The following is a 21,389-nucleotide window of genomic DNA, read 5'->3' on the forward strand; positions in this document are numbered from 1 at the left end:
TGGTACTCTCATAAATATGTTTCAGTCTGTGCAGCTTCAGGAGCCACAGTACTTCCTTCAGTTCGTGTTGTCACTGCCTGATCCATCCCGACCCACTGTTTCCCCTCTATTTCCCCTCCCCCCGGAGCCATTCCCTGATCACCCTCAATTGCGTGGCCTCGTAGTACTGTTGAAAGTTGGGAAGGGCCAGCCCCCCTCCCTGCTGGGGGCCATAAGAAGGTGCCTGTTGATCCTCGCCCTCCCAGATTAATTCACTGGTTAGGGTCCTCAGCTCACTGAAGAAGCTTGCCGGTACCACTTGTGAGATTGCTTGGAATAAATATAAGCGCATGGCAATGTGACCATTTTCACTGCCGTTAGCCTCCCCATCCAGGAGATCCGGAGGTTCCTCCATTTGTGGAAATCCTTCTTTATTTCCTTCAATAGGGGACGACAATTGGCTGCATACAACCCTGAGAGAGCTGGGGTGATATGCACTCCCAGGTAGCTAACCCCCCTGGGCTCCACACAAACTGTGTTGCTGTTCTCAGTGTATTGCGGTCCCCTGTCCCCAGAGTAAGACTCATCAACTCGGACTTGCGAATGTTAATTCGCATGCCCGACACCTCCCCACATTTCTCTAGTAGATCCCTGCTGGTCTCTAGGAGTTTGGTCAGTGTGAGCCGCATGTCATTGGCGAAGGCTGCGACCTTATGTTGCTGTCCCCCGAATGGAATGCCCTGCATCTTATCTGTTTCGTCTATGGCCTTTAGGAGGGGTTCCAGATAGATTGCACACAGCAACGAGGGAGGAAAGAGGACATCCTTGTTTTGTTCCCCTACCCAGTCTTATAGGACTTGACATGGCTCCATTTACCGCAACGCGCGTCACTGGTGCCTGGTAGTTGGCCTGTACCATTTTCAGAAACCCACTGCCCAGGCCCATTTTTTTCCATGACCCGAAACAGAAAGGTCCACTCCACACCGGCAAATGCTTTTTCAGTGTCCAGCGATAAAAGTACTGCAGGAGTGTCCATTTTCTGCACCTTTTCCAGTAGGTGTGCCACCTTCCTGATATTATCCGCCGTCTGTCTACCTCTAACAAATCCCGTCAGTCGGGTGGATCAGTTCTGGGAGGAGCCCCTCCAATCTATTCGCCAAAATGTTAGTATACATTTTCGCATCCACATTAATTAGTGCAATCTGTCTATAAAATGGGCATTCCAGGGGGTCTTTCTTGGATTTACGAATTAGGGTTATTTTGGCCTCTTCAATGGATGGGGTTATACTGCCCGTAGTCTTGAATGTGTTGAAGAGGTGTGTTAGTTGAGGTACCAGTAAGGGTGCAAAGGTTTTATAAAAGGCTGCTGTAAAGCCGTCGGGCCTGGTGCCTTATTCAGTGGTAAGTTCCTGATGAGTTTCCTCACCTCGTACTCCGTGATTTCCCAGCCTAGGATGTCTTGGGCCCCTGCTAATTTTAGTCATCTTAACACTCTCAAGGAAGTCCACTTGTCTATGGGGCTGGGGATTTTGCGATGTGTAAAGTGTCTGATAAAATTTTGCTAAACTTTCTTGGCTATCCTTGTTACCTTTAATGCGCTCCCCAGTTTCTGTTTTTAATGCCGTAATCGCGTTTTTGGCCACCCCTCCCTTCGGGAGGAGCGCCAAGAGAGTGTCCGCCTTATTCGCTTTAGCGTAATATTTTTGTCAGACAAAGAGTAGTGCTCCTTCCGCTCTCTTTGTTCGAATAACCCCCAATTGACCTATCGCCTGCCTATACTCCCCAATGGAGGACCTAGTGGGAGTCTCCCCCGCTGCCTTCCGTGCAACCTCTACCTCCAACTGTGCCTCCAGTGCCTGTAGCTGCCTCTCCCTCTGGGTTTTTGCATTTATTAATTCTCCCTCAGTGTAGCTTTAAATGCATCCCACCTGGTTTCCTCCCTTGTGTCCTTATTGGTCTCGAAATATTCTTTTATTTTCCCTTCCATTTCCTCCCTAATTACTGGATCCCTTAATAGAGTTCCTGGGTATTTCCATCCCCACACCCCCCCTCTTTTTACACCCTAGTCCCATCTGCATTGAAACAATTTTGTTATCTGCTATTCCAATGAGGCCCGCCTTTACTTCCCTGACCCGTCCCTTCAGGGCAGTTGACACCCATATATAGTCCATTCTCGACTGCGTGCCATGTACGCTCGCGAGTAAAGTAAATCCCTCTTCATCACCCTTAAATTCCTGCCACACGCCCGCCAGTCCTGCCCGTTCCATCCTGTCTCGTAGTTCCGCTGATGCCACAACCCCCCCTCCTGTACCCCTCCCTCCCTCCCGACATATCTCGTCCCCTATCCCAGGCTATATTGAGATCTCCCATTATAATGATTTGGCCCCTCGCATTATCTTCCAGCACTCCCATGAACCACCTCAGGAACGTTTGTTGGCCTGAGTTGGGTGCGTAAACGACTGCTATGGTGTAGAAGAGATCTAGATATGTCCCTATGACTATAATATACCTGCCCCCCTTATCCTTAAGGACCACCGTCACCCTGAAATCCACTGTATTTTTGATGGGCAGAGCCACCCCCCCCTGTTTTAGTCGCTCCGATGCTTGGAATATCTGGTCAAATCCCCGCAATTTTAGCCGTCCCTGATCCTCATATAAAAGATGCGTTTCCTGTAGCCCCAGGCTGTCTGGTCCCTCTTTCCTTCTTCCTTTTCAGGGGGGAATAAGTCCCCTAACATCATGTGTCAGCCACTTGAATGATTATAATGTTGTTTGCGGACTGTGCCCATTGTCGTTTCAGGATGCCCCCCTTCTTCCACACCTCCCCTGCTGTATGCACCATCGTTCCCTCCCATCTGGTCCTCCGTTTTCCCCCTTCCGGCGCACCCTCCCACCCTGCTCTCTTCGCCGCTCCGCTCTTGCCTGCTTCTCATCCTTGCCCTCCCCCCCTTGCCCCAAAACCCCCCTCCCTCCCTCCCCTCCTCTCCCTCTAAAGGGACCCCCACTTCTCCCCTGCCCCTCCCTCCCACCCCCCTACCGGGCCTCTTCGCACTTTCTAACTTCATGATGTTTACCCCTTGTTACCCCCTTTGTGTCCACCACCCCGTTTAAATTCTGCCTAATCAGGGTTTCCCCCATTAGATTTGCCCCCCCCACTTAGTTTTTGACTTCTCACCTCTCTTCTTCCAAAGTGGGCCCCGTAGTGCGTTTCTTCTTTTCCATCTGTCCCCAACCGCGGTCCACTCCCATGGTCTACGTCTTGGTATGTTCTCTGTCCCCGGCGATCTATCAGATCTGCCCCTCCTATTCCCTCTGTCTGTGCTTGCAGACCCCCCCTCTTTAACTACCCCCCACCATCCTTCTCTTCCTTTCCTATTTTCTCCCCTGACGAGGTCGCTAGACAAGTCCGATCTATGAAAGCCTCATCAAAACCGGTTCATCCCTGTTACTCCAAAACCATCAAGGACCACATTGACACCCTCGCTCCTTCCCTTGCTGATTTTTGCACCCACTCGTTTGCCTCAGGATCCTTCCCCTCCCCTCTGAAGCACTCCCTTATGCATCCTCTTCTCAAGAAACCCACAGCTGATCCTTCCTGTCCGGCAAACTATCGCCCAATTTCCATTACCCCTTTTCAGGGCAAACTCCTGGAAAAACTGGCCATCTCTCAGCTTAACCTTCATTCAGATTCTGTTGGTTGTCTCCATGACCACCAGTCTGGCTTCAGAGCGGCCAGAAGCACGGAAACTGATCTCCTCAATATCCGTGAAGATCTGCTCTCCAACCTTGATTCTAACATTCCCTCTGTCCTCATCCTTCTTGATCTCTCTTCTGCCTTAGACACAGTCAACCACACCATTCTGCTCAACCGTCTCCATGATAATGTGGGTATCACTGATCAGGCTCTGGCCTGGCTGACCTCTTTGCTCTCTGATCGACCCTCCCAGGTCCAACTGGGGTTTTTCCTATCATCTATCTTCCTCTCCACCTGTGGGGTTCCCCAGGGGTCTAACCTCTCACCCTGGCTTTTCAACCAACACCTGGCAAGTCTCGCCCACTGCATTGTCATTTTCTGCTCAAATTTCCAGTGCTACGCTGATGACACTCAACTCATCTTCCGGCTGCCCTCGGCCACCTCCTCTCCCTCTCTCATCTCTGACTGCCTAACTGCCATTCAAGATTGGTGTGCCGCCAATGATCTTGGTTTGAATGCCAGCAAGACGGAGATCCTCCTCATTGGCACACCATCTCCATCCTTTTCCCTCACTCTCTGGCCGGCCTCCCTTGGCCCTCCTCCTACCCCTACCTTCGAGGCTAAGAACCTTGGGGTCATCTTTGACTCCACACTTTCCTTCTCAGCCCATATCTCCGAGGTCTCTTAAAAAAAGTAAAACTTTTTACTGCACCTCCTCAGAGGTATTCTTCTTTTCCTCTCCTTCCCTCAGAAGCTCACTGTCTCCCAAGCTGTGGTTCTCTCTCGGTTGGACTTTTGTAACGACCTCCTTCTAAATCTACCTGCCTCTACCCTCCGCCTTCTACAACTTATCCAGAACAGGACTGCGAGACTTGTCCTTGGCCTCAAGCCCTGGGATCGTATCTCTCCAGCTCTGAAATCTCTCCATTGTCTCCCTGTGGATGCAATGATTAAATTCAAAACCCTCTGCATTGTCCACAAGGCTTTCTGGAGCCTGGGTCCAAAATACCTTCAACTATCCCTCCGCAAATACCTCCCCTCTCGAGCTCTTCGCTCCTCTACCTCCAACTCCCTCTGGGTCAATCGTTTTTCAAAGAAACGTGCTGGGGGTAGATCTCTATCTTCGGCTGGGGCCTCCCTCTGGAACAGCCTCCCTGCCACTCTAAAACTTGAGGAGAACCATCTCCGGTTGCGGAAGCACCTCAAAACCTTCATCTTTGCTTCTGCCTTCGCTCCCCTTCTCCCCTGCTGATCTGCTCTCTTGGCACTGTGCACCTGGCCACTCTCTGTCCCCTGGGCCCAGGTACCTGCTCACCCTACCACCTTCCTGCACTGCCCCCTGGTCACCCCCTGCACTGGGGACTGTATCTGTGCCCACGCAGCCCCCCCATTTTTCTTCTTTTTCTGCACTTATTCAGACTTACCCAGTCTGCTGCCTTAAACACAGCACTTGCCACTTGCTGGCTGCACTACCACACTTTGCCTGCATTTTCTATTTATTTTATTTATCTGCGCTCCTTGGCTCTGCACTTTCCATTCTCCCCCTTCCATGCACTTTTTCCCTTTTCCCTTTCCCATGCACTTGCGTGTTCTCAATGTCACTGGGCCTAGTAAGATCGTTTTTATGTTGTGCTGTGTTCTCCCTTGTTCCCTTCCCTTGCCTAGTCGCGCTCTGAAACACTCGTGTACGAGCGCGATACAAATAAAATATCATATCATATATCCCGTTGTTCCTGATCCAAGTCTAAGTGCAATATGTTCGCCCCTTCTTGAAGCATGACTATGCGTTTCTGCACACCTGCCCATTCAAAGAGAAGACCAAAGGGGAAGGTCTACTTATACCTGATCCCTCGAAGTACCTTCAGAATCGGGCCCATCTGATGACGCTTGACCAGAGTGCTGTGCGCTAAGTCCTGGTACAGCTCTATCTGTTGGTCCTTGTATTTTACCGGTTCTTGTTGCCTTGCTGCTTTCAGGACTGCTTCCGTTTGAGCATACCTTGTGAATGCTGCTAGTACGTCCCTCGGTCTGGCATTCGGGTTCTTATTTAAGCGTCCCACTCTGTGGACCCTGCCCAATTCCACACTGCTTGGGGTTGTTTCCCCCAGGAGATCTGCAAAAAAGGCCTGTATAACCCCTTTCAAATCTCTATCTGCCACCGTTTGCGGTAGTAGTTTCAACCTGATGTTGACCCTCTGGGATCTGTTCTCCATGTCTTCCATTTGAAGCTCCAGGTTTCGTGTTGCCATGTCTAGTCTTTCTATGGCCTCACTGTTTGCCATTATTTCTTTGTCGACCTCCTGCAAACCCTTCTCGAGGAGATCCGTTCTCTCGCCCAGTTGCCCCATTTCCTGTTTCATTTCCACTAGGGCCGAGTTGAGGTCTGACCTCATTAATTGGAATTCATCCTGGAATGTCTTTGCTAGATTGGTCTGTAGGGAGATCATTTCCCCGTGGAAGTCCTGGCGTGACATCGGGGTCGTTGGGTCCGCATCCTCTGGGGTACAGCGTCCTGTTGCCCCCTCTTGGGTGCTTCATTGGGTTCCCGGGCCGGCCACATCGTTGGGAGTGTACCGGGAGTGTCGCCCTGGGGTGTCCTCCTTTGTTTGTCCTGCCTTTTAGTTTTCATCGACATGGCTGGGTATCCTTGCAGGGGCTATGAGTTGGTTCCCTGCCCTTTTATTCCGATGTGGCCCCTGTCGCTGTGTGGGGTCCCACGGCCTCTCCTCTTCTTCAATTTGCTCCTTTAGGGCTGTGCCCGCCCTCCTCAGCCTTATCGTGTGGTGGGATCCTCTTGCTGTGGATCTCTGTTTCACCACTCCCCCTCACTTTCTGTAGTGTCTTGGTCCCTATAACAGGGTCTGGGCCTCTCCAGGTCCCGCCAGAGTCCTGACCCTCCGCTCCTCTTATATTTTGTCTCAGCCTTGGGGAGGTCTTCGGTCCCTAGTGGTGGGGCTATGTGTGAGCACTCCCCTCCATCCCTGCGTGCGTTGGTGGAGGGGCGGTCCCCAGCGGGCCCGATGAATAGACCCACGGTCTGTATGCGGCTTCCTTACTCCCGGTGCAAACCCCTCCTTCTATTGTAGTGGTAGTGGTGCTCCCCTGGTCGGGCCTCTGCTCCCTAGTTTGGCCAAAGTCTCTATTCCTGGGAGCCCTGGGGTCCTCCTCGCCTGCGCCGGACCCTCTGCCGCCGTATCCGCTTGTGCTGGGGGACGCTCCTCTTCTGTGCCCCCCCTGCCAGCACTACCAGCAATATTCCAGTCCTATGGGGGGGGCTCACCTGTAATTGCGCTGCTCCCTCCTAGGGGGTCTGTTTGCCTGCCCTTTGCGCTGTATTTCTATCTGGGGGCTGCGTTGGGCTATTCGGGAAGGCCCCCTCGTCCTCTGGGGCCATCTCCCGTGGGTTTCCGGATGTCCCTCTTCCCTCCTGCTTGCGGGTTTGCAGCTCCCCCTGCTGCGCTGTCCGTGGGGCCGCAGCTTCACCTGCGATGCAGTCTCTGGGGCCTCAGCGTCCCTTGCAGCGCTGTCATTGGAGCTGCTGATTTTCATGTCAGACCTCCTGTCTCCTCCTTTCCCCCTTGGAGAGGGGTTGCGGCCCACGATGCTCTTGCAGTTCTCTGCCCGCCGGGGTCCCCAGAGGATGCCTCAGCCTTTCCTCGGGCGAGGGCTCCCTCCCTGCCTTGTCTCTCCCCTCCCGGGGTCCGCTGTGCCGTTGACTGTCCCGCATTTGGATCCGGCGTTCCGGATTCCTCACCGGGTTTCCTTCTCCCCTCCACAGCAGCTTGGGGAAGGGTTCCACTTTCTTCCACTGGGGTCTGCCTGCACCCGGCGTTATCGCCCGTTCTTTCTCCTTCTTCCCTGGCCCTACGCTGCTCCTGCGGGGTGGTGGAACCGCGTGTACCAGTTTATGGGCTCGGGAGCGCCATCGGCACACTACTACTCGCTGACGGCGGCCATCTTGAAGCTCACTCGCCAGCTTCTTAATAGTTGCTTTGCCATCTCTTTGTATACAATTTTGACTAACCGGAAGGCTGATGTTCCTCATGTGGGCAGTATTCTTGCACAGCGTTTTGCTAGAAGGCATCCCTCGCTCCCTGCAGTGGCTTATAATGCCATTACTGACTATATGAATGCTTTTGGTGTAAATACTGAGGCAGCTAAGTCGACTGTCCTGGTATTCTCAAGATCGATTCGGCACCCTCACATTGGCTTGTTTAAATCCAACTTGGATGTGATTAAGAGAGTTGCGTTTTTCGATTACCGTGGTATGCAATTGCGATTTGCACGTAATTTATCCTGCTTACAACACATGTAAAATCTATCAATAAGACTGGTTCAAGGCACTTGTAGGTATTTAGAAGTGTGCAAAAAACGTTAAGGCCCTAGCCAGTCAAATTCATGTTGAGATGGTATGTTACAGAAAAATCAATATATATTTTGTAAGCAACTTCTCGGTCTCCCAGTTACAGTGGCGCCGTATGCTGCATATAAAGAACTCGGCATAATCTTTCTGGAGTGCTCCTTGAAGATGAACCTTGTTTTTCTTCTGTTATCGCTCTGGTTTAACACTAAGACTGCATTATACTGGTCAATTAGCTCAGCTATCTGGCAGAGTAATAGAGCACTGTCAGTTTGTTAGTTTAAATTCTCAAAAAAACGTACTTGATTCTATCAACCTCTTTAAGACTGTCACGTCATGTCTTAAAAGAGCATTGATTGATTACATTGGTCCTACTGGCCCCTTTCGAACATTTGAGGGTACCGATTGAACTAGCTAAACCCTTGAACAAATCATTGGACATGTTTTAGTTTTCCAAGTGGTTGGCAGCCCTATCTGGACTGATCTGTCATACATGATCAATAGATGTTAATTACTAAATTACTTTGCAATGGTCTTAGTAATAAATCCATTAAGAGACTCTTAATGAGGAAAATATTTAAATGACTGTATTTGTCCGTTTTGCCCTTCTGAAGTAGAACTTCTATGTATTTCTTGTTTTTCTGTTTGGAATATGACCTGTGATGAAGTCCCATGTTTGGTTCTGTGGGCTGCAAGGAGAATGGCTTAAGGGGGTGAGTGGTTCCCAACCCAGTGAATGACGAACCGGGGGGTGGAATGGGGAGGATTCCCAGGTCACTCTCATGTGGTCCCGGTCAATTGGCAGGTGCCAGACACTTCGCCTGAACTCTGGCCAAACCTTGCGGTTGGGTCCCTCCCTAGTACAACATTCTACCTTCCAGGACAGCCTAGCACCGACAGCCCTACTCTCTGGTTGTTAGCCTACAGGGGTAGTGCTCCTGGGCCTTTCCAATGCCCTAGCCAGACCCAAAAGCTCAGTACTAGAATTGGTACGTACTTGTTTAAGATAAGGGTTTCATTCTCCTGAGGCCACCGGTGTGGAATTTGATACAGTTCCCCGTTTTGACTATTACTGGCGTGGACTATTAGGCAATCGGACCAGATAGCAGGAAGACGAGCTTAAAGATTTGCCATAAGAGGCAATTTCTTCCAACAGAAGACCGAGATTGAGATAAAATAGGATGACTACCCTCTATTGTCAGGTTTGACTGAACGATCCCCTCCTTCCTCCTCACCTGAATCGTCTGTGAACCTCTCTTGTAGCTCCGGCCTCTTTCCAGGACGTCTTCGGGTCTGAGTCTTATCGGTCTTCCTTGCTTCTTTCTTTTGACGTAAGTAGGGGCAAGCTCCCTGGGATGCCACACTGTCGGGAAACTAGATAACACGAACAGCGGGGACTCCTGGGAGCCGGCCCCTTAGCAGGGAAAAAGCCCGAAAGGGCAGAAAAAACCCTGCAGGTGTTGTTCTGATTGAAGGAGTGAGTGGAAATGCGAAGTCCAGCAGAATGATCTTTCAGCGGAAGGCGGTTGGTTTAGACGGAGATTCACCAGTAGACTCGGGGAGAAGCCGGAAGGGCGCACCAATGACTCCAGATAGATTGGAACTACCAGCGACCAGGAGGTAAGTGCTTAGCAGCAAGGGCAAGGGAACTGAGAGAGAGAGAGCGAGAGATCAGTACAAGACGTACGGATCGAATAGCACAAGGGAAACCAACGGGAGACCAGAGGGAGACAGGGAAAACAAGGGAAGGATAACAAGAGAAAACACACGGAGGAAGGATACACTAGCGTTACCTTCAAGACGCAGAGTACAGTGAAGGTGCAACGCGAGGAACGCCACAATGAGCCGGCAGTAGTAACCGCCGGCGGCCATCTTGGAAAACCACTAGAGCGGTGCTCCCAGAACGGCCGTCAGACGTGGTGGAACTGTTAATGGCGTCTCCATAAAGAAAAGAAACGCCGCCCGACTGAAGTCATGACAGTATGCCCTCTTCTACACGGGGGACCCCCGGGCTTGCCTGGATATAGTCTGTGAAACTTTCTAATGAGTCGAGGAGCGTGAATGTGCCTCACAGGCTCCCATGTCCGTTCTTCGATGGGATAACCTTTCCAGTGAACCAAATATTGTAGAATACCGTGATGGTAGCGGGAATCTACCAGATGTGACACCTCATATTCAGCTGGTTCCGACGGCACATCATGGGGTCGCCTCTTGGATCTTCTCTTATATGGATCCAGAAGGTAGGGTTTCAATAGGGAGGCATGGAACACGGGATGCACCTGTTTGAGGGAGAGAGGTAGTTGAAGGCGAAAAGCAACAGGGTTTACCTTCTTTATGATCTGGAAAGGTCCGATATATCTTGGTGCGAATTTCCCTATGTGTGTCCAGCGAGGTAGGAATTTAGTGGCTAACCAAACCTTATCCCCTTCCGACCAAGAAGGTGCAGCCTTCCTCTTCTTGTCAGCCCTTACCTTATAATCATGACGGCTAGCGTCCAAGGTCTTACTGGCTAGTGCATGAGTGTCATTGAGTTCCGTCAGGAGGTGGTCAAGAGCGGGAGATTTTGAGGGTTGGATCTCTGCTAATGGCAGATGTTTTGGATGATAACCAAAAGTGCAAAAAAAAGGAGACATATTGATGGCTGAATGTTTGGTATTATTATAAGTAAACTCAGCCATAGGGAGAAAAACATTCCAGTCATCCTGCTTTCTGCTACAAAAACATCGAAGATATTGCTCAAGCGTATGATTGAGCCTTTCCGTTTGTCCGTTACTCTGTGGATGGAACCCAGATGAAAGGGCTCGTTGAATCCCTATTTGTTTGCAAAGGGTACCCCAAAATTGGGAAGTGAATTGAGGACCCCGATCTGACACCACTGTCTCTGGGATACCATGAAGTCGCACTATCTCCTTCAGAAAGGTTTTGGCTGTTTCAGGGGCAGTAGGTAATCCTTTCAAGGGAGTGAAGTGAGCCAGTTTGCTTAGAGAATCCACAGTCACCATGATTACGGTGTTCCCTTCAGAATTAGGTAGATCCACAATAAAGTCTGTAGAAACGTGGGTCCATGGTTGTTTGGGAGCAGGTTCCTGTTGCAGAAGACCTAAGGGTTTGGATGAAAGATACTTACTGGTCGCACATACGGCACAGGTAGATACATAAGATTGTACATCTTGGTTCCAGCCTGGCCACCAAAACAGTCTGGACACCAGATCCTTGGTGGCACGAATGCCCTTATGACCGGCCATGGGTGAATCATGACACCATGAAAGGGCCAGTCTTTGGTGTCTTTTGTTGGACAGATACAAGGCTTGACCTTTGAAAAGAATCCCTTTTCTTTCTTCCAATTTAGAGGCCACTTCCGTCTTCATTGGTACGCTGTATTGTTCACACTGGACTTCGCGTAAAAAAGTATTTGCCACAGTCCGAATCTCTTTGCCAGCTAACAATAATTCGTGACTGGAACTCGCCCCATAGTCCAAACCATGATTGCGTGACAGAGCATCGGCTAAAGTATTCAGATTGCCTGGCAGGTAGGTAATCACAAAGTCAAACTGAGAGAAAAAATAAGCCCAACGGGCATGTCTAGCATTGCGACATTCCATCTGCTGAAGTATACGAAGGTTACTGTGGTCGGTACGGACTGTAAACTGATGCATGGCACCTTGAAGAAGATGACGCCATTCTTCAAAGGCGTGTTTGATGGCTAGCAACTCCCTTTCGATGACAGAGTAATTCCTTTCGCTGGGTGTCAGAGTCTTTGAATAATAAGCCACCGGATGTTCGAGTCCGTCCTTCCCCTTTTGTAAGAGAGCAGCTCCTATGGCTCCACCTGAGGCATCCGTTTCCACAATAAAGGGGAAGAGTTGATCCGGTTGTACCAATATGGGAGCCGAGGTAAATACCTCCTTTAAGGCTTGAAAAGCAGAATCCGCTTCCTGTGTCCAAGTGAAGAGAACGCCCTTCTTCAAGAGAGATGTGATAGGAAGAACCCTATTGGAGAAACCTGAAATAAATTGGCGATAAAAATTGGCCAGACCGAGAAAACGCTGTACTTCTTTAACGTTGCTTGGAGCAGACCAATGGGTAATAAATAGCTTGTATCTTGCAGGGATCCATACGAATACCCTCATGGGAGAGGATAAAACCCAAATAAGACACCGAACAGGCCTCAAAGACACACTTCTCAGGTTTTACCAGTAGTTTGTTTTCCAGTAGGCGTTCCAGCACTTGTCGGACCAATCTTCTATGTTCAGGAAGAGAGGAAGAGTAAATGAGGATGTCATCCAAGTATACCACCACTGAAGAGAATAGGAGGTCGGCAAATAATTTATCCATAAAGCGCTGGAATATAGCAGGGGCGTTTACCAGACCGAAAGGCATAACCCGATATTCGAAATGCCCGAGTGGAGTCCTAAATGCCGTCTTCCATTCATCACCCTGTCTTATACGGAGCAGGTGGTATGCACCCCTAAGATCCAATTTTGTGAAGACAGACGCGCCTTGGACAGCTTCTATTATCTCTTTGATTAGCGGCATAGGGTAACGGTCTTTTATGGTAAGGCGATTAAGACCCCGGTAGTCGATGCATGGACGGAGTTCCGAAGACCCCTTCTTCGGGATGAAGAATAGTGATGCTCCAGCGGGTGATCTGGACTCCTGGATGAGCCCGTTCTGTAGATTACAGTCTAGGTATTCCTTCAGAGCTTTCCGCTCGGGTAATGACAAGGGAAACATCCTTCCAAAGGGAACTGATGCATCTGGTAGGATCTCAATGGTGCAGTCTTCTCTTCTGTGAGGAGGAAGGGAATGGGGTTGCTTGTCCATGAAGACCTCTGCATACTCCTGATAATGTTCTGGTACTTGATGGAGTGAAGCCGCCAGCATGGAATCACACGTCTGCATGGAGTCTAGAGAGTATTTATGATTTAGACATTCATTAAGACAAAGTTGCGACTGAAACTGAATAGTATTGTTTGACCAATCGATCTTTGGGTTATGTTTACGCAGCCACGAGATCCCCAGGATAACCGGGAAATGCGCTGCTTTAATAAGATTGAATGTCATTTCCTCCCGATGTTGGAACAATTCAACCCGAAGTGGCAGAGTCTCTTGAGTAACAGGTCCTGAGGACAGAGGCTGGCCATCCACCCCTTCCACCGGTATGGGTAGTTTCTTTGGGACAATGGGCACATCATTCTCCTGAGCCCATGATACATCGATGAAATTCCCTGCTGCCCCACAGTCCAGCATGGCCAAAGCCTCCCAGAAGGTAGAAGAATCTCGGGACAGTCTAACCTGAAATACCATCAGACGATTATCTTCACGGGGAAGAGAAGTCAAAGTGTTGGTACAGGGATTCATCCCAACACCCCCGAACCTATCCCTGTTTAGGTTCGGGGTGAATCGTTTCCCTGGCGGCGCGGAGGAACCTCAGGGCAGTTTCGGAGCAGATGTTTGCTAGAACCGCAATACATGCAGAGACCTAGCTCTCTTCTTCTCTTCTTCTCTTCGGCTGTTAAAGGTCCTCGGGTGGTGCCTATTTGCATCGGTTCTTCCCCAGCGGATGAGGTTGAATGTTCCCGGGAAGGATTTGGGGAGAAGGTTGATGGAGAAGGTCGTGGACGTCTCCTTCCTTGTCTTCTTTCTCTCAACCTATACTCAATCTGAAGAGCAAGGGACACTAGTTCCTGAAAGGTCTGAGGTCGTGCAATACGTGCCAATTCTTCCTTTATATCTTCTTGCAAGCCGCGACGAAACAATGTCTGTTGAGCAGTCTCAGGCCATCCGGCATCGGCGGCAAGCTGCATAAAGGAGGTAACATAAGACTGTACGTCGTGCGTACCCTGTCTGATATCGATGATTGCTTCATAAGAGGCATACTGTACCTCGGGTCGGTCAAAGCGCGACTTAAAGAGTTGCACGAACTGATCATAATGAGCCGTAGCTGGATCAGCCTGTAATACCAACGGTGAAGCCCATGCCAAGGCACTTCCCGTTAAGTTAGACACTAGGAAACCCACCCTAGCCCTGGTGGTCTCATAAGTACGAGGGCGGAAGGTGAAATATAACTGACAGGCATCCAGGAATACCTTTAAAGTTTTAGGATCTCCATTGAATTTCCCGCAAGGTAAAGGAAGGGGTGGTAGATCTCCACGGGCGTCCTCACGAGCTGCTACCTGTTGCCGCAGAGACTGATTTTCGGACCGGAGTGATTGCACTTCTACGGTAAGCCCCTGAATGGCTGCCACCAGTTCTTGGTACTGCTCGAGAGAAGCCATGGAGGTAATTGGGCGTTGCACTCTGTCAGGTTTGACTGAACGATCCCCTCCTTCCTCCTCACCTGAATCGTCTGTGAACCTCTCTTGTAGCTCCGGCCTCTTTCCAGGACGTCTTCGGGTCTGAGTCTTATCGGTCTTCCTTGCTTCTTTCTTTTGACGTAAGTAGGGGCGAGCTCCCTGGGATGCCACACTGTCGGGAAACTAGATAACACGAACAGCGGGGACTCCTGGGAGCCGGCCCCTTAGCAGGGAAAAAGCCCGAAAGGGCAGAAAAAACCCTGCAGGTGTTGTTCTGATTGAAGGAGTGAGTGGAAATGCGAAGTCCAGCAGAATGATCTTTCAGCGGAAGGCGGTTGGTTTAGACGGAGATTCACCAGTAGACTCGGGGAGAAGCCGGAAGGGCGCACCAATGACTCCAGATAGATTGGAACTACCAGCGACCAGGAGGTAAGTGCTTAGCAGCAAGGGCAAGGGAACTGAGAGAGAGAGAGCGAGAGATCAGTACAAGACGTACGGATCGAATAGCACAAGGGAAACCAACGGGAGACCAGAGGGAGACAGGGAAAACAAGGGAAGGATAACAAGAGAAAACACACGGAGGAAGGATACACTAGCGTTACCTTCAAGACGCAGAGTACAGTGAAGGTGCAACGCGAGGAACGCCACAATGAGCCGGCAGTAGTAACCGCCGGCGGCCATCTTGGAAAACCACTAGAGCGGTGCTCCCAGAACGGCCGTCAGACGTGGTGGAACTGTTAATGGCGTCTCCATAAAGAAAAGAAACGCCGCCCGACTGAAGTCATGACATCTATTCACCATTTAGAGGATAATTTTGAACAAATGTATCTCTCCTGATGAACCACAGACAACAGTTTGGGGAAACACGTGTTGGGAGATAATGAGAGAGAAAATATGCATGGAGATAAATAATGCATGAAAATTATTAAAAAAGAGTAATGTGCAAGATACCGTTTTTTGTTTTGAATGTATGAAACCAATACATGAAAAGAATCTATTTTTGGAAAAATATGGAAAATAAAAATACCAGTATTCGACAAACTGGATTTGAATTCTAACAAGAAAAGATTTGTGATTTATTTTTTCTGTACGGGGAGCACACTCTGCATAAGTACCATTCCAAGTGAAAATACAAGAAATCAATATTGCTACAGTCGCAATATAGTACTTAGGGTGCAGATCCCGGTTAAAATTCAAACACATTGGCACAAAGGAAATCGCCTAGTGAAGAGGAACTAAAAGCTGACCAGGACTGGAACATTTTTTAAGAAAACATGTAGACCCGGTGCCTGGCAGTCCTTGTTGGGGCCCCTTATGGGGCTGATTCATGCACACTTAATAATCACACAGGAGCCATTGTGCGCTCCAAACTTCCCTTTATTCCTCCATCGCAGTACTGATCTCCCTCTTCCCTTGCCCCTCCCTTTCCTCCCACTTCCCGCTCCCCTCTCATAGTCTCGAGCTCCCCTCTTAAAGGGGCTCTGTCCTTTTTCCCTTACAACAGTCCTGTGGATATAAAGTTACACTTGCAGGGCACCATTTGTGAAACTGAACTTCTCTGCACTAACCTTGGCAGTTCCAATCCAAAAAGTCATGGTCTTCCAGCTGAGCATTCAGTGCCAGTGGTCTTGAATGGAGGGAGAGAAAGACAAGCCATGTGTCTAGTCCATTTCTAAGATCCAAAATGTTGCCTGGCATTAGCATAGCTTTAGTCCAGACTCCTGTTGGCACACATGAAAACAACCACAGGGTCCAGTCACTGCTCAGCCCAGCTCCCACTAACCCGTGCATGTACTGGAGAAAAGCCCTACCCGAGGAGAGGGATTAGTGGCCTATATAAACCCATACTCTCATTCAAGGTTTGTGGGTTATTGGAGCGGATTGTGACTGGTGATTGGAGGCGCCTTTAGTGTGATACAAAGGCGGCAGAGGAGTGGAGGTTGTTGGATGAGCGACTGTGATGAGGATTCAGGAGGAGCTAGTGAAAAGTTGAAGGAGAAGGTCATATCTAGAAAAGGTGGTAACATATATAGTAAGGGTAAAATCTGAATGAGGTGGAGAAGAATTGGAGGAGGTGGTGGTATCATTAGTTGGTGACTCCAAGGGACAGGCTGTGTGAGAAACCAGAGGGTGTCTCACCCACTAGTCCCTGGGGATCTCTCTCTCAGGTGGCCAGGGCACAACCATCGCCTTTGGATCCAGACCCTGGGGGTGGACCAGTGCGGTAGGATCACCTGGAAGAGGGGTTCTTGGGGAGTGGGAGTGTGACACATAATGGCGAGATGCGAAATCCCTTTCCCTCTAATACCTTTAACCCCTCCTACCAGATAAGATGCCGGGGGACTTTAACTTCCCCCCCCTTCCCTATGCGAACACTGCTATACAGACAGCTCGCTCTGGGAGAAAACCGACTAGTACCCGAGCAATGTACCTAACCTGTCCCACTACCATGGTCGGGCAGAGTTAGGCAATTACATTTGACAACACACACCTGCCTTCAATTAAAATTCCCCACATGAATAAAAGGCAGAGCACGAGAGCACACTTTGAGCGTGACAGAGCACATGAAGGAGCAGTCCTTCCCATCAGCTGAGCCGATAGAGAGAGAGATGGTAGACCGAGAAAGGAGAACAAGGTAGGAGATACCCTTGACCTTTTCGACAAGTGATTGTTATACTCCTAGGAACTTGAAAGCAGCACATGTAAGGCTAAGAAGGCAAACAAGAGACTTGCATTGTGTGTCTGAGATATCCGGGGCCTGATTTGGGGGTTGAGCAGCAGCCGCTGTGGTATCGTCCTTGGCACTGATATCAAAGTCGCAAACGGAGAAATCAACACAGCCGCTGAGTTGAAGGAAGCTGTACGAGGCCAGACTGTGTTGACGCAAAAGTTGCAAGCGGTGAAATTGGTACACAAAAGAGCGAACGTTGAAGCGTTTGATGAAAGACAAGGGTAAAGGCCAGATGGCTGATGAATTGTTTGAACATTTAACGTGAACTAAGCTACAAGATAGCAGAGTGGTGCGGCACTGCGTGCGTGCCCAATCGAAGGTCTCTGACTGATGCATCACACAAAGAAGTGGCAAGAGGAACTGTAATACGTGAATGCGAAAACGAAGAATAAATCAAAGTGGTCCTGTGAGGGTATAAGTAAAATCCATCGCACAGGCGAAAGTCTTTGATTATGAAAATATCCATTAAGGTCTGAGCCCGGATGAGGGAGTCCTATTATCAATTTATTGAACTGTGAAATAAGGAGAAAGCGAGAGTGCAAGGTCCAAGCCCGATCGAGAGAGGCCTGTTGTGAATTTTTGTATAAAAGGGGTCTGAGCCCGACTGAAGGAAACCCAGGGTGAACAGTGCACCCGAGACTTTGTAAGCGTGAGACTCCTGAAGAGAAGGGAACTTTGATGTTGGGCTTTGTATCCAAGGAATTCTATGAATGAGTCATTTGAACGTAAAAAAGACTTTGTCGCAGAAGGCCCTGGTTTATATCCTGAACTGCATCCTCCTGCTCGAGAAGCCAGAGTTTGTGCTAAACTCAAGTGTGACACCTTGCTCCGTGCTGAAAACGTGGGAAAGGGAAGCTAATTGTCCGACTGCCCTGACATATTGTTTCTTGAACACTCTTTTTTTTGCATACATCATTTTCCCCACACCATTTGTATTTAGCAGTAGGGATTGCCAATAGGTTTATTAGTATAGGCTCTTTTTATTTTGAAAAGACTCCACTAGGACTCTGTTATTTTTACTTTGATGGTTGTAGCTTGCTCCCATCGTTAGATTAGGGATAGGCGTTCATCCAACCCATTGAAGTTCAATAAACACCCTTGAACTGTGATCACTTGTGTCTGTCTTCACTGTTTTATACCATGCCTTCCTTACAGCTCTAACAACTGAAGGAGGGGGTGGTGGAAACAGCAAAAGTAGGAACGAATGGAGGAGGCCAGAGTCGCTCCAGGCAAGTGGCTAGGACGGGGAGTAGTTAGGAGACTTTGGTAAGGAGCTCAGAGAAGTGAGGAATGTAGAGTAAGAGGCCACCAGAAATGCAGGTCTGAAGAGGGATTAGTGGGCTGGGGGATAGAAAATGCTGTTGGGAACTTCTGGCTCAAACTGTTATCCCTCAAGAAGCTAGGACTGTACCTACACCTGGTGGAGGTGACAGGAGTACCTTGGACAGTCTTCAAAGAGCCTGATCAGGTTCGGACTTGTGGTAAACGTTTATGGTTGGATAGGCAAGGTCACGTGATCCGGGAAAGCATGCATCTAGCTAAAAGACAAGGTGTGGCAAACGCTGTGGGGGGGGAGCGTGAGGGGCTTTATTGGACGTTCAGAAGAGTTTCTCGAGTTGAACTTTTGTGTTGATCTTGTGGTGTTTTTTTCTTATAAATAAAGTAATGCAAATATACTTCAGGAGTCCAGTCCTTTTTACATCCCCTTAACCCTCCATGACAGACCATATACATGTGAGAACGTCGGCACCTGTGCTGTAATATGCTACCTTCAGTTAATGTACACTTGATGCATCTTTTTTCTGGCATGCACTATTCAAGGCACATGCACAACATTGCAGTTTTTGCGTGCAGCTCTTCGTGTAAGGGAAAAAGCCTTTGGAAATGTGCAGCTGGGTAGATATAGTGGGGACTTGCGTCATTAGATCTTACTATAGACCTGTCTAGACCTGTCTGACCTTGGAAGGCATCGCCTCAGGACAATAGATATTTTGTGTGAATGTTTTGCTCTGTTTTACTGTTTATGTGAATGCACTTTTATGGGATTTGTGATCCCAGAATAGATGGTGTACGTACTGGCTGACTGACCACCCAACCCCTTCGCGTGTAGCGCAACCGTTTTATGCCCTCCTTCTTTCATTGGCTTACAGTTCAGCCGCTGAGAGAACGGTCTGAAAAACAATTCTATCACGAACCCCTCAACAAATGAGTGTATTTTTCAAAAGTGACACAACAGAACAAACAGTTATTTAATGACACGATTTTCATTTATATGTACAAGTGCTTTGCTTCCAGTTCATTTCAATAGTTCCTTGTTCATTTCTCTTAAAGCTTTTATGCTTCCCTTCGAACCACCTATGGGTGTCTGCAACCAGTTAATTTACACGACATTAAAATTAATATTGCACTTTTTTTCTTACTTTGCATAAAATAATGTGCCCACCGTAAAACGTGGTCTTTCATTGTTCTTGTCATAAGGGACATTTCAACATTACATGAGACCAAGTACATGTCGTTTTCTCGTGTTTTTCTGCTAGGATGCTAATCCCGCACCCTTCCAGTTTCTTCAATGGTTCCAACTCTCTTCATCTCGTGAAGCACGCAACTTTACATAGATTCAAATCCAAGCTGGCTAATTTCCAAATTCACATTGCATCCAAATTGTATACCATATTTGTTTGCATACTTTCAAATTTTAGTTCAACCAACCGTAAGAGTGGTCTTCTGTCTCGGAGGCCATGGGATTCTCCATTGTCACTCTGCTGCCTCGCTTTTCTGATGAAGCCCGTTTACTGTTCCCATTCCACCTTGCCGTTCTACCTTATCCACCAGGAAAATGGGCCTCATTACCTCCCTGCCGGTCCGGAGAGAACGGTGGTCGTAAAACCGCTGCCACTGTTCTTTCCGGACTGGCTGATTCCGAGTCCTGCATGTGAGAGGTGTCACTCCCGCCAGATCTGAACTGGCGGGTTTAACACCACCCGCCTGCAGGCGGACATGGAAACACCGGCTCTGTCATAGACGGAACCAGTGTTTCCATTGTCCCCATCCCCATGGAGTCCTATGGGGCTGCATGGGAATGGGGACTTACACAATTCCGCCTCTGGAATTCCCTGGTCACCGGGGCCATAATGCCCCGGTGATTCTAGGAATCACGGAGGCGGAATGGTAATACAAGTCCGGCGGTAACCTGCCGGTTTTTCCGGCTCGGTTACCGCTGGACTCGTAATGAGGCCCATGTCTTTTAATATTTGCAGAGACGGATTCCTTAGATTAAGGAGGAATGTCCTCTGGTGCGCCTCGCTGCCAGGAAAAGAGCAGAGGAGCAAACCCCAGTTCTAGAGTCCATCCATAGGTATAGCACAGCTTTCAGTGATAGCCCATTGTGTCCCCAGTATCACCACTCGACCCCAAAAATCTGGACACCGTATACCAGTAGCAGAGCTCCTTTTTCATTGCTCTGATCAACACATGGCTCCGTAGATATTCTTCAAGTGTACACATAGAAAGGATAAAAGGCACCTTAGAAATGGACGCCCTACTAGCAGCCTCCCTCCTGTGGGCCAACCACTGAAACAATAGCATGCCCCTTACCGCCCCTCTCTCGCCCCAAAGACCCACTCTTTCCTCTTGCCCTGTGGATATTCATTCAAATGACATGCATGTTTTGTAAGAGTCATTCCAAGTGATGTGACCGGATTATTACATGGGTTAATCCACAGGGAATTTAATTTTGCATGCAAATTCAGTTTGTCAGTGTGCTCTGAAGGAGAGTTGCACTAAGATTCTGGGTCGCCGCATTATCATCATCATCATCGTACTCATCATCGTACATTGGTACTGCAGAGCGATGGCCCTGGGCATCAAGGGAACAAGAACGGCCTCCATTTGTAAATCTCCTAAATCCAAAATTAAGCATTTTAAATAAACATTGGGTCCATTACAGAATCTTTAGATTTTTTTATTTTAATTGCATTGATAATGCAACAATCATTTGGTATCAAAAAGGCATTGGGTTCGTTAGAAGTTTTCTTTGATCAAATAATTAACAATAAATAGTTTAAGAAATTGCTATAAGACAAAATGTTCCTCTACATTGGTGAACGGTAAAACATGCAAATGGCGTAAGCAAGTACACAAAAGTGCAAGAAAGTGAGTTACTGCAACACTAGGCAACTATTTAATGCAGTTCGTTGAGTAACAAGTGCAACAATCCTTAAAGTAGCCTTGGCAAAGTGGTGGGTTTAACTCACTATGTTTCAATTGTTCACCCCTTTCCTCTCCCTCTCCATTTATAATGTAATAATCACCCTTACTCTCCCACTAAAA

At 48.7% G+C, this 21,389-nt stretch overlaps 1 protein-coding gene across 2 annotated transcripts in view; it reads left to right on the forward strand.

Moving 5' to 3' along the window:
* LOC138452876 (tetraspanin-4-like) overlaps positions 1-21,389 on the forward strand; it is a 312,157-nt gene that overhangs the window by 193,807 nt on the left and 96,961 nt on the right. The window lies entirely within an intron of this gene.

The sequence above is a fragment of the Ambystoma mexicanum genome, chromosome 1p (genome assembly GCF_040938575.1).
Source record: "Ambystoma mexicanum isolate Mex_15411 chromosome 1p, UKY_AmexF1_1, whole genome shotgun sequence".
In the NCBI taxonomy this organism is placed as follows: domain Eukaryota; kingdom Metazoa; phylum Chordata; class Amphibia; order Caudata; family Ambystomatidae; genus Ambystoma; species Ambystoma mexicanum.